Source organism: Crinia signifera, chromosome 9 (genome assembly GCF_055691185.1).
Source record: "Crinia signifera chromosome 9, ASM5569118v1, whole genome shotgun sequence".
Classification (NCBI taxonomy): domain Eukaryota; kingdom Metazoa; phylum Chordata; class Amphibia; order Anura; family Myobatrachidae; genus Crinia; species Crinia signifera.
In genome coordinates this window covers 40,011,591-40,030,533 of record NC_139225.1, presented here as the reverse complement: position 1 = coordinate 40,030,533, position 18,943 = coordinate 40,011,591, and the positions used below count along the sequence as shown (strand labels likewise).

Here is an 18,943-nt window from a genome sequence, read left to right as displayed (position 1 = left end):
ACCCTTATTGAATTGGTTAGCACACCTCTTTATATATCTATGTATTCAGTTTTAATAGTCTTAATTTTATTTTGTTTGTTGTTTTTATGTTAAGGAGTAGGTTATAATTACATAAAATATACATAATCTCTTTATTTTTCTCCAATATAAGAATAGAAATGACACCGCTTTGAAACATAGGTATTTGCTGTAGTTTATTTTGTTCAATTAGTAAATCCTGGATTGCATTATACATTGCACGGTATGATCATTTTTATTATGTTGTTGATGTCCACATCTTTTGTTTGTTAATACTTATGATTAGATTTACCATAAGCTTAATTTACTATGCTTTCTATTTGTAATATACTGCTCTCAATAAAAATAACTTTATTTAAAAAAAAATAAAGTACATTCTGGAAACTGGATTTCACAATAATTGGATAACAGATATCTGGATAAGGGATACTTATGGTGCGTACACACGGGTGCAATTTTAGCACATATCGCTGGGAATATGGTCGCTGAGCGACCATATTGCCAGTGATTTGTGTGTGCTGTCGGTGATGAATCGCCGGGTGCGTGCTCCCGTGTGCAGCCCCTGATGGTCGCAGGAGCATGCTCCTGCGACCAGCGACTTCCCCTGGCGCTGAGCAGGAGGTCAGCGGAGATCAGCGGCAGAAGGATTCCCTGCTGCTGCTGCTCCCTCGCTCGCTCCCTCCCTCCCTCCCTCCTCTGTTTGGGTCTTCCCCCACCCCACTGCGTGATAGCAGCAATCAGACGCTGCTGCTCCCCCCCCCCCCCCCCCCGCCCCCTGACAGTAGCAGTGTCTCCTTGAGACACTGAGCAATATGATTGCTGGCAATATATTGCTAGCAATATATCGCTAGCAATCATATTGCACCGTGTGTACTCAGCATAAGGGTGAAATTTAATAGGATGAGAGATTCAGAAAGTGAGAGATTTGGTAACAAATCTCCAGGTTTTTTTAAAGCAGCAATCATTTACACTGCAAAACCAGTTTGATTTTGCAGTGTAAATGATTGCCGCTTTAAAAAAAAAATGGGAGATTTCTTACCAAATCTCTCACTCAGGGCCGGCGCTACCCACTCAGCAGCTCCTGCAAAGCAGGGAGGCGCCATGCTGAAAAGGCGCTGTCTCCCTCCCTGCTCTGCTAAAGCTGCCTCAGCCCTCACTGTCACTGCCTTCTGCATGCCGCCCACAGCGCCTGTCTGACAGAGGGCGGCAGTATGGAGAGGCTGAGCAGCTCCCTGCACCTCGCACACACTGTCCTCCTCCTGGGACCTGCCACCTCTTCCTCACGGACACTTGCGCTGTCATGTAGCGCTGTCTGTGAATACCTGGATGACATGTCATGTCCGAATCCGCCCCCTACCCATTGCTCCCTGCACCTGTCAGCTGTCAATCAAATGACAAAATGGCAGCAGCGCCGCCTCCCCTTCCTTCACTCTTCTCAGTGTGCTGTGCCAGTGCCACTGCCAGTCCTCAACACTCTGCCCCCTCTTTCTCCTCCCTCTTCTTCCATCTCCTCCTTCTCTCCCCTCCTTTCCCCCTCAGTCACGAGTGCTGCACATACTTTTTGTACTGCTTTCGGATCGCATCGCACACACATTGCATGCATGCCGTGCAATGCGATGCTATCTAGCCCATAACGTATGCGATTCTCACAGCGTGTTTGTGCACCTTTAGTGCCTGCAACATTTTGCAGACGCAGCACTGAGATGGTGTATGCATACATTTACATGCACCCGAGATCCTCCATAGGATCGCATGTTGCATAAATCGGGCTGCAGCTTGTTGCAATGGCAATGTGAAAGGGCGCAAAATGTATGGTTTGCAGGAGGGCGCCGGACACCCTAGCACCGGCCCTGCTCTCACTTTCTCAATCTCTCATTCGATTAAATGTCACCCTTAACCTTTATATGTATTTTTAATTGTTTCAAAGAGGGAAGAAAGAATGGCCTCTCCCATAGAGGGAGATGTATCAAGCATCCTATAGTGCGGAGAAGTTGCCTATAGCAATCAATCAGCTTCTGTCTATCATTTCATAGAATGTACTTGATAAATACTAGAAATAAGCTGATTGGTTTCTGTGGGACACTTATCTGCTTTCCCACTTTTTAGGGTGTTTGATACTTCTTCTCCATTGTATCTTAAAGGGGTGCCGGATGTCAGACAGACAGTCAGGATCCCGGCAGTCATTACACAGAACCAGAAAATGGTTGTACACTGCGCTACCAAAATAATGTTCCCATAAGGTAAGTATTAGGGTGCCAAATATATATATAATTTTTTTTTTTTTTATGATAAATTAATAACATGAAATAATGACAATCACATAAAAACAGTTTAAAAACGATAAACTGCTAAATTAAATAATGATTGTTAAGACACTGGGACCTGAATAAGAAAAAAGTGTGAAAAACCTGCTCTGGACAGTTCAGTTCCCCGGATGTAGTCCAATTGTAATCCAGATTATCCACTGGGGTCCAATGGAGGCCAAGGGGTCACTAGAGGTTTCCCAATCACGTGGTGGATTTTAGAGTACCAAAGGGGGTCCTCTCCAGAGTGTGATTGTACTTGGAGAAACAACACGTAGCTAGTGGCAAGTGCTCAATTAGTTTAGTAATACCATTCAGGTGCATGAGAGGAGGAGTAATACTGAGTAAGTAACAATACATGGTTTCTCCCAGCACACTGAATGGTATTAGTAACCAGTCTAGAACACTACATAATAATAGAACTCAGAGATATTGGTTACATATATTTGCGCAAATATATGTGTAAGCCCCCAAGCCGTCGTCAAGGCTTCTCTGTATATTGGGGGTCCCTAGCGCTATATCTAGGTGCAGGGTGCGGCACCCCAAAAACCAGCACAAGCCAGAAAGTTCAGAGCAGCACACCAGTGAAAATACTATAGTGTTAATAAGGATTAGTGATAAGAAGCCGAAGCTATATATAGCTAGAGAGAGAGAGAGAGAGAGAGAGAGAAGATAAATAAAAAAAATAAAATGTAATTAAAATATTAAAGAAAGTGTTAGTGAGAAAAAATTGTGCAGAGTGTTAATAGAATGTAGGGGTGTGCCACACTAGAGCCACCAAGCCAAACCAGTCCAGGGGCACCGCACCCCACACAACCCTAAATTGGGTCTACGATTATCCAGCAAGGAGCCACATGATAATGGCTCCTTACTTAAATATACTGTATCTAAACTAAGAGCTACCTACCTTGGAGCAACCCCAGACTACTCCTTGTGGCATATCAGGACCTACTTGGAGAAACACCAAGATGACTACTGGAGGTGTCCTGAGCCAATGATGGACTGGTGTACAAGTGCACCGTAAAGAGGACCCACTGTGGCTACACCAGAGCCGAATTTCCCATTAGGCACGTGAGGCATGTGCCTAGGGGCGGCACATGTTTGGGGGCGGCACTTGGATGCCTGTGATAGTACTGTCAGCCCAAAATGTACATATAACTGCAAAATATCCACTGTACTGTACTATATTCCATCTTAAATAGAGTGTAAATGGATAGGACATGCAGATACTGCCCCTGTAAATTGTCCTACTTAGTAAATATGTATTCATAATAAAAGAACGACACAGTTAGTGGCTTTTTTTATAAATCCATTATATTGGCTATTATCAAATGAGGGCTTATAAGTAATCAATCGAAATAATAAACAGGGGGTGGGGGGCGGCATTATTGTTGTGCCTAGGGGCGCCGTCATCCCAAAATCCACCCCTGGGCTACACCAGTCCTTCATTGCATTCGCATTGAATTCGCAGCCTTGCGAGTCCACCAAACCCCGCCCGGCGACTGAACGCCCACCAGCGCCTCCCTCGAAGTGTGGGTTCGCCCGCACAGGCTGCGAATGAATGTTTAGCATAAACAACCATTTGCATGCTGCAGGTAACCGCCCACATCTTTCGATGGTCGGCGACCATGGAAAGATGTGGGAGGTACACGCATATATAAGTGACTTTTAAGTCCCTTACATATGCATACACGCTGGCACGGATATGGGTGGGCAGCTGACATCCGGTGACATCAGCTGCCCGCCCCCTGCTCCTGTGTCACGGCCTCATTACCATGAGAATGCCCAGCCTTTTGCTCAGAAGTCCCCTTTTTAATTATCATAGACTATGATCTGTGTTAACTTATCATATGCAGAAACAAACAGGTAAATATTCTAGTAAAGGGAAAAGGTGGAATTAGACCTCCCCACTTATTCTGTATGTATCAGAAGTGAACATATCAGACTGTGAAGTGTCACATAGCAGAGTGCCAGCTCGCGCCCCCACTCTCTCATTCAAGAAGTTGAAGGGGAGTTTTCCAGCCCAGCATATGGTGGGGCTGGGAATATGCTGCTTTCAGGAGAGCACAGAGGTGAAACATCGTCTTCTCTGCCAGGAGTACAGCCGAAGCTGGGACCAGCCGGGAGCACCTCCAAACATGCCTTAACCAGTCCTTCAGCGCATCTGTCCGGGCCAGTGTCTGTGGATCTTGTTCTAAGAGCTTGCAAAGTTGCTTTCCAGTACTTACCACGCATCCTGTGCCATGCAAGCAGTGGGCATCCCATCCTGGCAGCTCCTCCTCATGTGGGATTACCAGGTGGCTGCTGCCTGATTCTCTTGTGAGCAGCACGAGGATATGCCAGTGCTTTGTACATACTGGTGAGCTCTGCAGCCTGACATAATCTTTAGAAGTCTGTGCCGCGGCAAACAAGCATGGTGTGCGTTCCACTGCAGTGGAACGCATCACCAGAGCCCGGAACCAGAAGCAGCGTTAAAAAAGAGATTTGGGGTGACATTCTATGGGATTAGATGTGTGTTTTTTGGCAAAATTTTCGCAAAAAACTGCCGAAATCCCGTTGTCGCATATTACATGAGATGCGAAAAACTGCAAAAACCGCGATTTTGCAGCGAAATCGCACTTTGTAAAACTCGTGCCGGAACTCGCATCCAGATGTTTTCCCATTGAAAAGTAAACAAATCGCATATTTAATGAGATGCGAATTTGGGAAATGTGTCTTTAATTCGCCAAAAAATCAGACCAGGTTCTGATATGAGAGTTGGCCAGAACCCTGCACAGATCATTGAGATGAGCCAGACCTGGTTCCAAAAATACGGGGGACAAAAAGCGTAGGGGTCCCCCGTATTTCTGAAACCAGCCCCGGACTCTTGGACCGGTCCTGGTTCCAAAAAATCTGGGGTCCCCCGTATTTTGAAACCAGCACCAGGCTCCAACAGCCTGCAGTGTCATGCCACAGCCAGGGAACACTTTTTACATAAGGTCCCCCGGCCGTACCATGAGCACCGTGGCTGGTCAGCCTTGGACGGGGTACCTGGAGGAGTGGGGATCCCCCCAATAAAGGGCCCCCCCAGGCTTCACCCCTCCAAAGCTGAAGCCCGGGGCTGTCACCGGCGTCCCTGGCCAGTGGACGCCGGCCTGATGGGGTTAAATCTTTCAATACTAACATTGCTTTATACAGGAGAACTACAAGTACCAGCAGAACTACCCCGCAGGCTGGGACTTGGAGAACCACAAGCCCCAGCATGCGGGGCATTAATGGGCCCGCTGGGACTTGTAGTCCATCTGTAAAAAGAATGTTAAAAGAAAACACACACACACACAGAGAAGTAAAACTTTATTACATACACATCCACACACCTCACTTTTACACCCACATACTCACCAATGCAGGATCCAGCGCTGGTCTCCCTTCTGCATAGCCGGCTACCCCCGCACTGACAGCGGGGACAACCGGCTTTCTCCGATGGAGCTAACAGCTTCTGTCGCGCTGTCCGAGCGCGACACAGGCTGAGAGCGTGATTGGGCGATGCGTCTCCATGGAGACGCATAGCTCAGCCCTGATTGGCTGAGCTATGCGTCTCCATGGAGACACATAAGCCGAAGACGCTCTCAGCAGTGGCGTAACTATAGAGGGTGCAGGGGATGCAATTGCTATGGGGCCCGGTGGCTTGGAGGGCCCGTGGCCCCAGCAGGCTATCCCCTGCACCCCATTAATACTTTTTCCCATTTTTATTTTCTCATTAAATATTACAGCGCAGGCATTGGCCGCGCTGCCAAACTTGTACCTAGTTCAGTTGGCGTCAGAGAGCAGTGGAGCCAGGCCAGGAAGCAGCACATCCTGGTACCGCCTGGGGTGCAGTGGAGCCCAGCATTGCCTGGGGAGTAGTGGAGTCCAGCGCCGCCCGGCGAACAGTGGAGCCTGCCGCTGCCCCGGGAGCAGTGTAGCTCAGCGCCGCCACCCTTGGAGCAGAGGAGCCCAGCGCCGCCCGGGGAACAGTGGAGCCTGCTGCTGCCCCGTCTTTGTTGGGTCCTGGCACCTGCACCTGCAGTGTAGCTCATCGCCGCCGCATGGAGAGCAGAGAAGCCCATCACCGCACAGAGATTAGTGAAACCGGGCGCTTCCCAGGGAGAAGTAAAGGCCGCACACCCGGAGAGCAGTAAAGTCCGCGCACCCGGGGAGCAGTAATGGCCGTGCACCAGTGGAGCAGTAGAGATGCCTAACGGAGGAGAGCAGGAGACTACAGCCCGGCATAGAAGAGCAGGGGGGCAGAGCAGCCTGAAGGTCAGAGCAGAGGTGCCCATTACCAGAGGAAGAAGCTGGTGAGTGCATTTGGGAACCTGCCACTGCCAGGGGAAAGCCAGTCAAACTGTTTCAAACCCTGTATCCTCTTTATCTCAACCCTCTTTAACTCCCCCTACCCCTCTGTCTCACATCCCTATCTTTCTCTCTGCCCCTTGTCTATTTCTCCTCTATCTCTCTTCTACCCACCTCTTTCCCCATGCTTCCTCTCTTTCTAATTTCTCCCTATCTCTCTCTGACAGTATCACCCCTCCCCCCCCCCCCTATCTCTAAACTTGGCTCTTTTTCTCTCTCCCTGATACCTTCTCCCTCTCCCCCTGTCTCTCCAACTTTCTCATTGTAGTGACGATGGGGGGGGGATCCCTTTCGGGATTTTGCTATGGGGCCCACACTATTGTAGTTACGCCTCTGGCTCTCAGCCTGTGTAGCGCAGGGAGTCGGGGCGACAGAAGCTGTTAGCTCCATCAGAGAAAGCCGGTTGTCCCCGCTGTCAATGCGGGGGGAGCCGGCTCTACAGAAGGGAGACCAGCGCTGGATCCTGGATCCATTCTTTTTACAGGTGGACTACAAGTCCCAGCGGGCCCATTAATGCCCCGCATGCTGGGACTTGTGGTTCTCCAAGTCCCAGCCTGCGGGGGAGGTCTGCTGGTACTTGTAGTTCTCCTGTATAAAGCAATGTTAGGATTGAAAGATTTAACCCCATCAGGCCGGCGTCCACTGGCCAGGGACGCCGGAGACAGCCCTGGGCTTCAGCCCTGGACAGGTGAAGCCTGGGGGGACCCCTTTATTGGGGGGGTACCCACTCCTCCCGGTACCCCGTCCAAGGCTGACCAGCCACGGTGCTCATGGTACGGCCGGGGGACCTTATGTAAAAAGTGTCCCCTGGCTGTGGCATGACACCGCGGGCTGTTGGAGCCCGGTGCTGGTTTCAAAATACGGGGGACCCCCAGATTTTTTGTCCCCCGTATTTTTGGAACCAGGACCGGTCCAAGAGTCCGGGGCTGGTTTCAGAAATACGGGGGACCCCTACGCATTTTGTCCCCCGTATTTTTGGAACCAGGTCCGGCTCAATGAGCCCGGGGCTGGTTATGCTCAGGAGGGGGGACCCCATGCAATTATTTTTTTTTTTATACAAACACAAAATCGCACATAACCTCAAATTCGCACATTTTCATGCCGAAAATTCGCCCATTATCGTACTAAATCATACTTTTCTTGCCGGAACACGCACCTCATTAAATATGCGAATCCACGGCAAAAATGCGATTTAAAAAAAGTGCGATAATGGGCGAAAAACTTTCATCCCATAGAATGTCACCCTTGGACTTCCTCAAAGTACAATCAACAACGTTCAGAGGAGGCAGAAGTTGCAGCCCCATAACTCCTCCCTACTAAACCGTGTAACCCAGCATATTAAGAGATGCGTGTCACATTGTGTACAAGTGGAGTGCACAGCCAGCTTTGAACATGGGTGCTTAACCCTGTATACGCTGCGATGGCAGCGGCAGTGCCGCTGCGGCACTGGGGAGAGAAATGGTGTATGAAGCCTTTTTCAAACACTCGAATTCCAGGAGAATCCCGGAATCAAGGAAACTGAAAATGCGTCCTTGAGGGTTGCCACCAGATCCGGGAGAGGTGGCAACCCTAGTGGTCATGTCTCTATTTTATTGTACGGGAGAGTGCCCTGTTGTTAATGAGGAGGAGTCACTGACACTGCTTAACTTATTTTTTGGGTGTTAACACTAAGGGCCAGATGTATCAAGCTTCAAAAAGTGATAAAATGGAGAGTGATAAACAACTAGCCAATCAGCTCCTACCTGTCATTTTTCAAACCCAGCCTGTAACATGGGAGGTAGGAGCTGATTGGCTGGCTGTTTATCACTCTACATTTATCACCTTTTGAAGCTTGATACAACTGGCCGTAAGGGCCACATGCACCAAATTTCAAAAGTGATAAAATGGACAGTGATAAACAACCAACCAATCAGCTCCTGTCTGGCATTTTTCAAACCCAGTATGTGACATGGCAGGAAGGAGCTGATTGGCTGCCTGTTTATCACTTTTGAAGCTTAGTGCATCTGGTCCTTATTGGTTTCAAAAGGAGATTCATCTAGAAAATTAGTGGTCCATAGACAAGATCTGTGTACTGATTGGTGTAGATGCTTTATTAGTATCTATGGAAAGAAACTGTAACTGGGGAAGGTAAATCAAGAAGGAAAAAATAAGTAAAACATCATAAAATGGGCAATATCTGAGAGAAATTTATGTTATGCCATAGTTGTTCCATAGTGGGTATGACTGGCCTGTAGGTGATGAGTCCAAGTGTAACCACGTAATGTCAATCAGAATGTCACAATACCTTGAGGTTTGATCCCCAGTGTGCATGGACACGTGGCAGCGGCTAAAGATGGAGGAGCAGTTTAGCAGATACACATTTACAGACGTTGTCACAAAATAATTTACTGTCTTTTGGGAAATAAACCATCTCTTTAGCCACCCGTAATGCCAGGTCTTGGTCCATTTTGCGCCCACGATCTCTTAGTTCTACCATGATGCAATCCTTCACGTGGATCATCTCCAGCGGCAGGAAGGGGATAGAAAAGTCAATTAAGCTTCTTCCAATAAGGCTTTTGTACCAAATTATTCCTGAAAATGATGTGGGGGGAAACTGAATTACAATAATGTAGTCAGTACCTTTGTCAACTAATCATCTGTAAAACCTGGGCATTTGACATAACCACACACCAACGTGCAACAAGAATAAGACTGTAGTGATGGTAACATTAGAATCCCTGGGCTCCATTTTGTTGTAGAAGCTGATTCTACTTTCAGGCCAGGACATATTTTGAAGATTCCACTGGCCATGCTTCAGGCACTCTATTCTATTCTCCCTATATGCCCTAGTGGATGGTAGGATATGAAATACCGCCTGCCGGCACATGACGGCTAAAACCCCCCCAAAAAACATGTCAACCTTTTGACTGTTGACCTAGCCATTGTCGACCTAATGCTGGTGTCAACCTTCCATCCATGTCAACCTTAGGCATGTTGACCTATTTCAGGTGTCAACTTAAGCCATGTTGTCCTTCAATGGTGGACACAATGCATGTTGACCGTTGATGTGTCAACCTAACAACCATATACCAGTTTCAAACGGTACAATAATGTGTCATAATAATAATAATTAGAATAATACATCATTAAGGCCCTCTACAAATGCCCCTTTTGAAAGTTTGGATGCTTTTCTCATATGCACCAAAATATGGGATGAAATTTAATAGGATGATAGACTCAATAAGTGAGACCAAAATAATCTATAGTTTTTTTTTAAAAGCGGCAATCATTTACACTGCAAAACCAGTTTGATTTAGCAGTGTAAATGATTGCCGCTTTCTTACCAAATCTCTCACTTTCTGACTCTCTCATCCTATTAAATTTCACCCATGGAATGCAACACATTCCAGAGCTTGTATGCTGAGCGTATTTAAAAAGAAGGAAGGTAAGGAACAGTACAAACCAGAATATCCAGTATTTATAATTGCGAGAGCCAACATCGCTGTGAGTAAGCGCTTTATTATAGCTGACGATTAACGGTTGGCCTTACTCCCAAATTAAAGTTAGAAGTAACTAAACAAAGTTCAATGCCCTTCCACGCACAATAAGACACTCCACTAGCCTCCAAACTTTCAAGCTTTCGCTGAAAACTCACCTCTTCATACAAGCCTATCATATTTAAGTTGCATATGCATAACCCTCTGGGGTGTGGCATGACTCACCGACAGTCAGGATCCCGACAGTCATTATCCCGACGTCGGGATCCCGACTGCCTGGCCTCAGACAGCGTGGCCAGCGCAACAAAGCCCCTTGCGGGCTCGCTGCGCTCGCCACGCTGCGGGCATGGTGGCGAGCTACGCTCGCCACCTATTCTATTCTCCTTCTATGGGGGTCGTGGACTCCCACGAGGGAAAATAGCCGCCGGCCGTCGATGTTTTAACAGTCGGGATCCCGACGTCGGGTTAATGACTGTCGGGATCCCGACGTCGGGTTAATGACTGTCGGGATCCCGACTGTCGGGACCCCGTCCGGCACCCAACCCTCTGAGGCACTTATGTATTATATAGCTTCCCTTCTGGACCTACAAGCTATGCTATTACTGGTGCCTGTCTTTGTGTTTCCCTCCTATGTCCCTATAGATTGTAAGCTTGCAGCAGGGCCCTCTTACCTCCAAGTCTGTCTGTTGTTACCCAGTTTGTGTTATCTCTATTTACAATTGTAAAGCGCAACGGAATCTGCTGCGCTATATCAGAAACTGTAAATAATTAATAAATAAAGGCACTGAAGACAGAAATCTTGGCTGGGGCACTCTAGGGCCCTTATTCTGATCGGTGCGTACTTTCCCGACTTCTTACGGAGCGGGCCGCACGCCATGCTATGCGGACATCGTCCGTAGAAACGCCCATTGAGCCCCCGCATTCGGACGGACTCACTCTTTAAGAAGAGGGCGTCTGTACGGACGACATATAAACCCTGCGTGTGCGGAGGACACGTACAGATTCTGCACGGCCTTACCACGTAAGCACGGTCTTACCGCGTCAGAACGTACGGGAAGCAGGCTGTACGCACCGATGCGGAGTATTTACGCACAAAACAACACTATTCTCATAAGAGCCAAATCTGTGCCATTACCCGCTTATGCAATTAGCCAACCTCATTCAAAAGGGATTGTTTTTAATGGTCATCTATTATTTCTCTAATTGATCATTAAACACTTTACTACCACTTTACATTAACCCTTTCATCATGCTAAGTGCACAAAGTTTTTTCATGCCCCTTTACGCCCATGTGTTATCTATGAATATGTATATACATTTTGCACCTTATATAACTAAACACCAATATTTAAAGATATATTTTTATAGTTATATTTATACTGTAAAATAAAATAATAACACACATACCACTTCGAACTGTCAACACAAATATTTATTACAAATTTACAACATAGTAAAAAACAAAAAAAATTTAAACAAGCAGGTCACACACAGCCTCCACCTCTGCGACCATCACAATAAGGAGCTGCCACAGCCTGAGTAGGGCCCCTCTTAATCTGTCGGCTTGCCTCTGTGGATCTGTGGGCATGTTAACGGGGAACAACATTAATTATGCTATTCAGGTTGACCTTGTACAGTCAATCTTAAGTACCTACAGCATGAGAATTCATACATAAAAACAATTACATAGCCAATACTGTTTGTATTGTTAAAAATAAAAATAGGCCCACACAAACACACACACACACACACACACACACACTGGCTTACACTAATGAATATGTGACTGAAAAATCTCCTGCCTTAACACTCACCAATCTACTACAAAGCTACATCCAATACAACATGCCACATTTTGCCATACATATATACCTGCATGTCACTGCTTAATAGCTAAACTGCATGATAGATGGATGGATACATGGATACATGGATACATGGATGGATGGATACCACATTTAAAGGCTAGCCTAGTCCCTCTACCCCTTACTTCCGGATTCATAGTCACATTGCCAGATAGGTGAAGCCACTTCCTTACACCAAACAAATAGAAAGGCCCTCCATAAACCAAAACGCATCACCTACCAGAGGCTCTAGATTCCACCTTTGCAGCTTGGGCCTCTAACCCCTAAGTGTGTCTGTTGTAACCCACTTTAGTTTATTTATTAATAATAGAGTAAAACACACTAGATTCACCAGTGGTACCTAACAAATAGTACTACCACCAATTATTAATGATGCCTTATGTTTACCTACCAATTACTTCTTCCTCCACCACCTCGCATGGCTCCTCCTCTTCCACAAACTCCTCGGCCACCTCCTCCTGGCCCATATACTCAGTGGCCACCTCCTCCTCTGGCACTTCTGTGGCCTCCTCCTCGCCCACTTCTGTGGCCTTCGCCTCTGCCATTTCTATGGCCTCCTCCTCGGCCACTTCTGCGGCCTCCTCCTCTCCCACTTCTGCGGCCTCCTCCTCTCCCACTTCTGCGGCCTCCTCCTCTCCCACTTCTGCGGCCTCCTCCTCGGCCACTTCTTCAGGGGGGCCTCCTCCTCCTGGCCCTCTTCACGGGCCCATCTTGCACGGTCACGTGCTGTAAGGGAAATCAAAATGCAGAGTGTTAAATAAGTCACATGAATTGTTCATTCATCCTGCATTCCAAAAAATGACATATTACACACACATTACAGCATGTCTAACATGAGGTACCACACAGATAGAGTATGTCATGGTTAACTCATGATGAACCAGGTTACCTTATTGGGACAAAAAAGGTCATGTAAGCATTAATGTACAATTGGCCATTTAATGTGTAAACACTTACATCGTGCAATGCTGGCCCTTATTTGCTGGAGCTTTTCGGGCTCCCGGCGCCTCAGATCAGACCATCGCCGCTCCAGCTGGGCGATGGTCCTGCGCACCTGGGTGCGCGCGAATATGCGCCTGCGGGCAGCCGCATACGCCAGGCGCTTCTGCCGATTTGTTATGAAGGGCCCCGCACGCCCCAGCCTGGTCTCCATAAAGGAGACCAGTGCCCTCAGCTCCGCGGCAGAGAAGGGTGCTGCTCTACCATAGGCCGCCATCTTAGCAATGGCACAATCCAAACAATCATGTCCTGTCATTGGTTGATCAGAGTGATATTTGGTATTAACTTTATTGTTCATTTTGTCAGTAACAGCGTGTATGCGCCAGGACAGATGGCTAACCCATTGCATCGCTGTACCTGTGCATAGTTTAGCAGACCATGCCATTACTTACTATCTCCTAAACAGACACTGTACAATAAGATGGTAACCCATTATATATAATCTATTACATTCACCAAACATGGGTATAAGCAACAGGTGAAATAGTCTGCATCACTAGCCACTTACACCTAACTCCACAAGGTACTAAACAGCTTTTTTATAGTGAAAGCTATGCAGCTGAAACATAGCAAATAGTGCCAGACCTTTTCCCAAAATTAGGCCATGCTGCCATGTGTACACTTACCTTCTACTGGGCCATACTAGAGAGGTGGAATGAAAAGTAGCTAGCATCAAGGCTGAATTTGGAGAGCTTTCACATGTGATTTGGATGCTAGTACTGATTACTTGTGCCTAAGTGGTGGACTGGATTTACATATGGAATGGGTATTGTTAGTTGTACTACATACCAAACAAGTGCACAGTACAGATGTACATTCACATATACATTTCATGTGTGACCTCAGTTTTATTTGGTCATTGGTGTTCAAATCTGCATTTACCTACTAAATCAGACTTACTCAGTTTGCCAGGTTTTTTTTAAAAAAAATTCCGCAGCAAGGGGCGTGGCCTATGCGCCGCACGGTTGACGCTGCCGTACGGAACGCGGCCGTACGGAACGCAGGGTGTCGCTGATGTACGCCAATTACAGAAATAGTATATAAAGTTGTGCTAGAAAACCAAAATGTTGTTGCAAACATGGCTGGATCTCAATCTGAGGGAGACCAAGAGTACCAGGAACTCATTGCTCGCCTGGACTCCAGCACCTCCTATGTGCCCCTCACCACAGACCAGCCAGTGGGAGAAGAGCAGCCAGATGGGCCATCGACATCAGGCCAATCTGCAGCTGGGCCATCTTCAGCCTCAGCAGAATCATTGGGAACACAGCAGGTGGCTTCCCAACAGAGTAGCCTGGCCAGCACTTCAAGTACAGCGCCAGGTGGCCGTGGGCGTGGCATTGCCAGTGGCAGTGGCGGTGCCAGTGGTCGTGGCCGAAATAGGGCAACAGAGGAACCAACAACCAGAAACATGGCATTCGAAGCACAGGAGCTTGCCATCCTGGTGCCCCGGGCACGGGATTGGATCGAGTGTCCACAGGACAAGTTGACACACACAAGGAGATGGAAGATCTGGGAGGACATAACGGCGGAGATTAATGCGGTGGCTCCACAAGTTCGTGAGACGGAGCACGTTAAGAAGAGTCAAGTTCATGTGTGTTACATTTGAGCAGTACAAGAGCAGTAATGTTTACATTAGATATTAGATGGAGTTGGTCAATGGGCGGTCAAGTTGCTTGGAGGCACAGGCATGTTTGCCATGTCATTGATTTGATAGTTATTGTAGGGTGAGTGTGAGTGTATCTTCTAAAGGCTGTTAACATTTAATATAATGTAATCTTGGTGTCATGAGGCACATGTTGTATTATGTTGCAGATTGCAATTGGTGCTATTGCAAACAGGAGGAGTGACATGTATTAATATGTAAACTTTGATTGCAGGTGGCACGACTTCAAAACGAACCTCAAGAAGAAATTGACCCAGCGGTGGGAACACAGCCACACCTCTGGGGCTGGCCCCATGCCATCAAAGCTGCAGCTCACCCCCCTGGAAGAGATGGCAGAGTGCTGCATTGCAGTTGAGGAGGTCCGGGGGGTGAGCACCATGGACAGCGAGGCCCCAGCGGAAGTCATGGCTTCTTTGCTTGAAGGTAATTATTTGCCATGTCATAAGTAGATGTATTGAATTTTGCATGGAATGTGTTGTAATTGGAATTTTCTCTTTCTCCAGCATCCCCACCGCTTGGTCAACAATCTCTTGAGGAGGTTGAGGAGTCTGTGCCACCTGGCCCCAGTAGCAGGCCCGTGCAGCAGCAGCCGCCAATGTCCGCGGCTGAATTGGCCACGTGGGGGCATGTGCTTGTCAACATTCAGCAGCAGGGAGAGTCGGCATCAGAGCGGGTGCGTAGGGCCGAGGAGGTGTTGCAGGGTTTGAGCAGCAGCCAGCAGAGTATCGCTGAGAGCCTGCAGGCTATGAGTGCCAGCCAGCAAGCTATTGCTGCTAGCCTGCAGGTGCTGGCTGATCAAGCCCTGCGGCAAAATGACCTCCTCCTCCGCCATAATGAGCTTATGGTGGAGCTAGTTGCCAGCAATAGGGTCCTAATGTCATCCGTTTCTGGTGCATTACCACCATCAGCACTCCCTGCTGCTAGAGGGGGAAGACGATCCACCTCCTCCCCAGCATGTGCTCCACCTGGGTCACCATCTGGCCGTGGCCGTGGCAGAAGAGCTGCTGCACGTGGCAAAGAGCCTGCCAGGGGCAAACGTGCCCGGAAATGAACTTGTGTCCGCATTAGTCTCCACCCTTATGTCTTCCCAAATCTTTCATTGAGCTGTGTGTGTCAGCTTCCTGTGTCCAATTCCGTGCCGAGGGTACCCACATTTGCCCTTGCTTCGAATGTCATGTTTGGTTCCCCTGTTGCCCTGTTTCGGCTAGCATTACTGTGTGCTGTACTTGAAGTGTTGGTGCTATACTTTTGTTGTGAAGCCACCTGATGTGTTCCTAATGATTCTGCTGTGGCTATGTATGTCTATAATACATGTATTAAGTTGATTCAATAAATGTTTTTTTGTTTCCCCCAAATGTGTGGTTTAATTCTACATGTAGAAGTGACATGTGTATTTGTATTATTACTATTAAGTTGTGTTCATTATTTGCAGTGTAAAAGTGTGTGAAAAGTGCAGCATATATGTGTGTGTTTAGTAATGTTCCATTTAAGCTGCAATGGTTCCAATTGAAGCAGTGACAAGCGTGTAATTAACAAGGAATGAGTAAAGTAGGTGATTGTATTGTGTTCACCTGACATTGGTTTCAGTGATTAGGCGTTCCGTTTGCCTAGCGCATGACCGAGTGGTGTCCGCAAAGCAATACTTGCTTATGGACACCGCATATTTCTTGCCTTTTTGTTCGCGTGCATTCGGTGTGCCGTCCGAATGCACGCGTACCAAAATAAGTGCACTCCCCCGTGTCCGCCCATGTTTCCGCCCACTTTGAAAGTACGCCCCTGTGTCATTCCGAATGACGCCCATAATACGCCCATATTTCACGAGTGATTGCGGTGCACATTGCTGTGCGGTATTAGTGAGTACAAGTACGTAGACCATGCGTGGCACATGCGCATAGCGTTCCCCACGCATGCGCAGACGGCTAAAAAACGCCATCCGAAAGTATACGGGAAAGTACGCACCAACCAGAATAAGGCCCTTAGAGTGGTCAACAATGGCGAGACTTTCTTTTTTTCTGCCCCAGAAGATGCAGCTAAATGGGTTGATAAATACATCCCAGGGGTCAGTCAACTTGCGACTGCTGAGATGAACTAAATAACCAGCTGGTCTTACAACCCATATATTGTTGTAAGGCAGGGGAGCCCACCCTCATATTGGTGGTCCTTTTTTTTTTTTTTTTTAGCCCTACAGAACAAGGGTCTCTCTTTGTTTTTTTTTTGTTTTTTTTCCTGAGGGGAACAGCAAGTATGCCAGCAGGGGAAAAAAAAACAAATAATAGAAAAAAAAAAAAATTGTACACAGGTCATTGGCCCACACAATCATGGCCTTAGAGACCCAGGCTGATGCTATAAGCGGGCGTACAGTGAAGCCTACCCCCTCAAATATTGCCTTGAGGTTACCTTCCAGCTTTTTGTCTACGGGGTCCTTAAATGCTGCCCCCCCCTGGACAGGTAGCACCGTGGCTTTAGAAAGCCGAGCCACAGAAGCATCCACCACCGGAATTTTTTCCCAGAGGTCTGCATGAGCCTCAGGCATGGGGTATAGACTTAAGAATCTCTTAGGCATCTGCAGCCTTTTATCGGGCGTTTTCCAAGCCCCTTCCAATAGATCCTGTAAACCTTCATCCGCAGGGAAGGTAACAGTCTCCTTACGCTGCCGTTTAAAAACACCCTTTGCAGGAGTTTTATCCTCCACAGACAAATTCAAAGCCTGCTTAACAGCAGTAATCAAGTCCTCCACCCCTGAGGCTGAGGACTCTTCAGAATCATCACCCTGATCCCAGGGGATGTCTGTGTACTCTCCCTCCTCATCAGCAACAAGCAATGGCACTGAATAAGAACTTTTAGGGGTCCCTACAGTATCACCATCAAATCTGTCTAACAAATCATTAAACCTGCTGATCCCCTTAGCAGTATCCTGCATGACCTGTAATAAGCCAGGATCTGCCTGGGTCAGAGGCAAGGAGCCAGAGGACTGCTGAGATGATGACATAGGTCTCGGGGAAGCTACCAACACATCACTCTGCCTGTCCAGCAATTGCACTAAGGCATTAACAGACCTGCCCAGGGCACTGGCCCACGCAGGTTCCGATTGCTCTACCCTCTGGGGTTCACTCCCCATGGGTCTCACAGCAGCACAAGTAATACACAAGCCCCCCTTGGCCATCTGCTCAGGGACAAAATTCAGTGTACAAACACTGCAAGCGCTCAATGCATTAAGGGCTCCCTCCCCCAAAGCCACAGACTGTTGCTCAGACATGATGTTCTACAAATAACACAGTCACAGCGCACACTGTACAGGCGTTTTATACAGAGCCAATGTACTCAGTCACTTATCTGTCTGAAGCCTTCAGAAGTGGGGAAACAATGCCCAGGAAATCCAATCACTCTGCCAGGATCTGTCAGCCAGCTCAGCTCCGCTGCAAGCGTTCCGAATGGCGCCAAAACAGAGTGAGGGAAGAGACCAAGTCCCTGCTGCTGCGGGGTCCGTGGCTTTTGGCGCCAACCACCCCCAGACAGCTGCTCCCATTGCAGGATCTCCAAGTTTCAGTGTCTCCCCCTCTGCTGGGGACCACTTGGAACATGCCTGTAACACACAGCTGTCCTCTCATATAGGAGCTCAGTGTGTAAGCTCCGCAGAAAATGGCCGCCGCCATCACGGAGCGCCTGTCCCCCATGATCCCCACCTAGCGTGAAGCCGGTTTCAGAGCGCTCCGGAGCCCAGGCAGCTTCTTAATATAAGCTGTAAGTGCTGCACAGGGAGACCAGACAGCGTCTCCCCTGTGCACAGTGAGCTGGCAGGACGCACCTAACACGAACTGAGGAGTCTGGGATGCAGAAGGGAGGAGCCTACCCTCCAAAAGCTTTAGGATAGGTGCCTGGCTCCTACGGACCCTCCTATAGCCCAATGTTGAGCTGTGTCACCAGGACCATTGAAAGAGAAAGGAGCAGCAGGTGGATGTCTCTTCTCAAACAACGCTGAAGCCGCAAAGCCTCCGGCGTCCCATCAAACAGACTCCCAGCTCCAAGTACATCACAGCAGAAACACGCCTGACCGGTTTTGTCTCGTCAGGGGGGTGACGAAGTCCAGACGAGACTAAACTGGAGATCAGACTTTAACCTTAATGGGGTGAAGTGCACTGGGTGAGATCCAAACCTGAAAGCTTTTTGTATTTTAATTGCATCGCAGATACAGAACTTTTGGTACTTGTTTCCTAGCACGGCGCCCGATGTTATACAATTTTAAAA

The 18,943-nt window shown here is 47.9% G+C and overlaps 1 long non-coding RNA gene across 1 annotated transcript; it reads right to left on the bottom strand.

Moving 5' to 3' along the window:
- Window positions 1-11,642: 11,642 nt before the first annotated feature.
- On the bottom strand, window positions 11,643-12,629 carry LOC146036847 (uncharacterized). The gene is made up of 2 exons (XR_014460970.1): window positions 12,428-12,629; window positions 11,643-11,749 (listed from the first exon to the last, which is right to left on the bottom strand). It is a non-coding gene; the product is annotated as an uncharacterized LOC146036847 (long non-coding RNA).
- Between the last annotated feature and the right edge of the window lie 6,314 nt (window positions 12,630-18,943).